This window comes from Rhagoletis pomonella, unplaced genomic scaffold (assembly GCF_013731165.1).
Source record: "Rhagoletis pomonella isolate Grant_MI unplaced genomic scaffold, Rhpom_1.0 Rhpom_scaffold_00004, whole genome shotgun sequence".
NCBI classification, from domain to species: Eukaryota; Metazoa; Arthropoda; class Insecta; order Diptera; family Tephritidae; genus Rhagoletis; species Rhagoletis pomonella.
Window position 1 is genome coordinate 28926224 of NW_023458558.1, and position 5128 is coordinate 28931351.

At 31.7% G+C, this 5128-nt stretch overlaps 1 protein-coding gene across 1 annotated transcript in view; it reads left to right on the forward strand.

Moving 5' to 3' along the window:
* The window catches only part of LOC118737410 (AF4/FMR2 family member lilli-like), a gene marked incomplete in the record, with an annotated part of 423767 nt that overhangs the window by 194260 nt on the left and 224379 nt on the right, over positions 1-5128 (forward strand).

Consider the following 5128-nt stretch of genomic DNA (forward strand, 5'->3'; position numbering starts at 1 on the left):
TTCAAAAATGAGCCACAAGTTGAATTAGATACCAAAAGCGAATAACAAAAACTAAAAGAAATAATATTAGTTAGTTTTCAAGTGTGGAAGTGTGTGCGACAATATGTAATTTGAGTTAAAAAAGAAAACTGAGAACATTTGAAGTGATGTGCAACTTTGTAGGAAATCAGTTTAAATTGACAAAGTATGTGCAGGAAACATTTATTTGAAATTTGTACACACACGCACACGTACACACTTACATCTCAAAGGAATACTACGATTGAGAAACGTTTGTATAGAATGACAGTTAAGTTGTGGTGTGCCTTGAAGCGTTGCAGATTAATATTTGTAAGTCACTCAAAACTTAGATCTCTAGATTAAAAAAAAAAAAAAAAATAGAATAATGAGCTTTGGTTTAAAACCGTGCGCACTGTGTACATAATTTTACTTTTTAAGGAAACAACTCGAAACTAAAAAAAAAATCCCTCGCTACTGAAGAATTGCACAGGTCCCTTTCTAATCCTTACTGGTTTTGAAAAGGTTTTACTTCTATGCTGCAGTAAAATATTTTGAAGAGGGTTGCCACCTCTTTCAAATATCGAATTAAATTAAATTATGTATGTATGTAAAAGTTATGAAATATTAAAATATGGCCGTCAAACAAAAGAGTGCTAAGAAATCTTTGGTTTGAACATTTAGAATATTTTTAAGGTGTTTGAAGAGTTTCGCTATAGATTGAAAATTTAAATTCAAATTATTTAATAAGTTAAGCCAATTATTAAGATATGAGTATAACTCGAAATGGGTTTGAAAATGCTTTATTTCTAAATTATGTGCATGTAGGAGAGTTGCCAACTGTTAAAAAAAAAATATATATATATAAGTACTACATACCACAATTTCAGTCGAAAGGGATTTTAAGCGGGTTTTAGTTTTTAAATTAATTAAAATTAAGTTATAAAGTGCAAGTTTGAAGTTGCTAAAACATCGCGTTTATATGAAACTAGATCACTCTCACCCGCTTCGCTGAGTGTATGAAATTTCTACGTGCTTACATTAGGTGTAATTTATTTTAATTACTTAACTTAAAATTTGTTAAATATATTCAAAATATTTTCAAAGTAAAACTATTTTAAACCTCTCTCTTGAGATACTTTTTCATACTTATGTACATGTAGTTTAGAAATTAAGCCATTTAAAAATCATTTCGATTGATACCCATTTGTAATAATTAATTGAAATGATTGAACATTTTTAACTTCAATTCAAGTTGAATTTGAATTTCCAAACATAAGTCCTACTATAGCCATTGCTTAGAAATACAGCCTTTTCAAGAGTCTTCGGATTAAAACCTAAATTGTAATAACTTATTAAAACAGTATTTGAATTTATATTTAAAACAGATTGCAATCCTCTTCAAAAACCTCTACGTGTTCAAGCTGAACATTTCTAATTTAAACTCGACTTTTAAAACAGGTGGCAACCCTCCTACATGTAGTTTAGAACTAAAACCCTTAGAAAACCCCTTTCAATTGATTCCCATATTTTAGTAATTCATTTAAATTAAATGAATTTAATTTTTAAACGGGTGGCAACGCTTGTACAACACCTCAGTAATATTTTAAATGTTCAATCTGAACGTTTCTTAACAATGTTTCATTTGACACCCATTAATTAATTTATCAGGTAGCTTGCGAATAATTAATTTAAATTTGGCTTTTCGAACAGGTGGCAACCCTTTCCAAAATACTTTCAAATTACAACCTTTTTAAGCCTCTTGTCTTCCATTCTTCAATATAATTTTCAAATAAATAATTCCCTTAATTCAAGTCGAATTTGATTTTTTAAACAGGTATGGAATTAATTTTATATGCATACGTACATATATGTATCTATACCCAGTTCCTGTACTCTATCAAAAATATTTTCAGAGATATGATATGCGGTTGGGCTAAATGGCACCAGTGTACAAAATTTAATGGGAATCGGTTGAGTAGTTAAAGTGTGAAAGCGTAACAAATAAACAAACTCACTTTCGAATTTATAATATTAGTAAGGATTTCATAAAAATCTGAAAATTTTTCTAATATAGAATTTCACAAAAGTCTGAAAGTTTTTTTTTTTAAACCCATCCCTCATATTCCATCCGCTATTTTGAATTTTTGAAAAGTGATTTCAGTTTTGCAATGACCAACGGTAAAAACCCTTGCATGCGACGTTTAAAACATCACAATATTCTATTGACCGATTCAGCATAGGGATTATTAAGGGTCGTTTTTCCCCATATAACCCGTAAGTGACATCATCTAGAAAAACGGCAAAATATGCATCTTTTTTTTGTTACTAGTCTTTGAAAATTTTTGATTTTTTCGTGTCGGATGGTGTAATACGCGAAGATTCTGTGAAAGGGTCATCATGTGTCAAGTGTGTTTTGAAGAGGGTTGCCAGCTGTTCTACAAAAGCTATGTGATATATTTCCATGTTCGAGTTTGAAGAGTAGAAAATGAAACATTTTAAAAGATGTTAAAAGTTGATTGCCAAAAAAATACTAGTGGGATTAAAGCAGAGCCGCTACGCATGGACGTACGGTACGTATGGATGGAAATGCTCCATCCCTGAAAGTACTTGATGCCGTGTCCGGTCATGGTGTTAGAGTAAGGCCTTCTCTGTGTTGGAAAGCCCAATTGACGACGGCCCAAATGGTTTACTAATACATCATCAACATTGCATACTGTGTGCCCAATTAAATAAAAATTTTTTTATTCGGTCAATTTCGTGGTAAGATTTCTGTTCAATAAATTAAATAAACTTATAGTATATAAGTATGTATGTATATTCCTAGATAATAACGTACATACTGTATATCGATAACGATATCGAATTAAGAAAACAGATAGATATGCATCTAATTAGCATTAGGAAACATACAAATCATATATCGAATTGCTAACCTCCAATTTTGAAGTAAAAAAAAAAAAAATAAAAATTATCAGAAAATTTCGCGCAAGCATTAAGCGCATTTCAATAAAAAGCGTTTATGCACCAGCCATACCGGCAGCGGCTTCGCATGTATATCAACAGCGGTGATAATAATTTATGGTGCATTGCGAGGCGAAACTGGGTCAAATGCATTAAAATTGTAATAGACGCAAATAAATCATGACGTGTTGCATAAACAAATCAACAGGCACGCACGTACGCACGCACACGCACGAGACCAAACAAAAACAAATTCCATAGACAGACAAGGATAACTGAACAGAACGGAAAGAAATACACAAACAGAGTTAAAGACAGACAGACAGACAGACAGGCATGAGAACATACATAAAATGCACGCAAATAAATATAAATTAATGCAAAATGTTGGGGCGCATGCTGAGCATGAGCTCATACATATGTATGTATGTATGAGCAAGCAACAACTCAATAAAAGTAAAAATAGTGCAGCTATGTGGCAGGCAGCAGGTTGGGGCTGGCGAGCGACGAAGAAAAAGAAAGAGTTGATTTCGAAATGCATGTACGTACGTATAAATGTGGAGCTTTTATAAGAATTCATACAAAAAATACGTATGCGTTTATTGATTTTTAGAGGATAAAACATCTAACCGAGTAAATCACTCTACGACAAGTCGGGCTGTTTATACAAGGTTCCTTTTAAATTTATTATTCGTACAAGGAGCTTTTCCTTTATAAACATGTACTCATATGCAAGTACTTACATATGTAGTTATTTGTGTTATTTGTATCTCGTCGTTTAGTTTAAATAAAGGCCACACACAAGCACTTGTAATAATCAAATGTTGATAAACGCCCACACAAGCATAAAAAAGTACATTAAATGACATCATTGTCCTTGACAAGGTTTTCTTTGAGTTGGTGTTGAGAGAAATTGCATGCAATTTGTGAGTAGTGAACTCCGCTATGTTTGGGAACAAACCAGTTTTCGCCCTCCTCCTTTCTCATTTTTTCCATACAAAATAAATTCGACAGTTTTTTTTGTATGAAAAAAAATCGTCATGAAGTCAGAAAAAAAATTATTTAAAATCAACGCGATTTTTTAGCAACTTAAGACTTGCACATTATTAACCTAGAATTTAAGGGGCTATTAAACTGCATACTCAAGAAAATTCTGAAAAATCTGAATAAAAAGTTGAAAACATAATTTAAAATCTAATCTAATATTTGCACAAAGTTTGAAATCTGGATTTATGTGGTGTTTAGTTATATAATGAGCTGGACTTTCATGAAAAAATAATAATTATTAAATAAACAAAAGAAAAATAGCAAAAATTTATCAAAATGTTGCTAACTTAATTAGCTGATAAGTATGGGACCACCTCTGAGAATTATCGAAATCGGTTGACGTGGTCCAAAGTTATGCGGTAACATATGTACGCATGCAAATAATAAAAAAGTAAAAAAATATTCCGACGAACTGATAAGGTTTTTTGGAAGTCGGTTGAAAATTAACGCCTGACTCAATAAACGATGTCGAATTATTTTAAGCAAACGTTATTTTGAATTATGTTTTTCTATTTTTTTATTTTACTATATCTGACGTCCAACTTCAGAATTTTATTGAAGAACGCCCTAGTTATTTCAGAATTTTATTGAAAAATATCCAATCCCAGAGTTCGGTTGAAGAACGCCGTATTTCAGAATTCGGTTCAAAAACGCATTATCTCAAATGAAAATATATTGAAAATGTGCTTAGATAGGGGCCCTTTTGAACCGAATTTTGAGATTGGTCGTTCTTCAATCGAATTCTGAGAATGGGTATTTTTCAATCAAATTCTGAACTAAATAAGAAACCGTTTACATAAACTTATCAGCCGAATCAAGAGCATATTTATAAAATTAATAAAAAATTAATCCTGTGCCAATGTCCCATAGTAGTTGGAAGCTTTAAAAGACAACATTCATGCTAACAGAGTACGAGAGCCTTACATATTCACTCAAAATTTTCATTCCGAATTTTTCCCTACTTTCGACAAAATATTGCTTGTATTTACATGTTCGAATCGCATGTCGTTATGTCACCTACACAAATGATGTTACTTGTCCCACACACCCACATCAGCAGCCAGGCAGGCAGATAACGGGTGATTTTTTAAGAGCTTGATAACTTTTTTTTTTAAAAAAA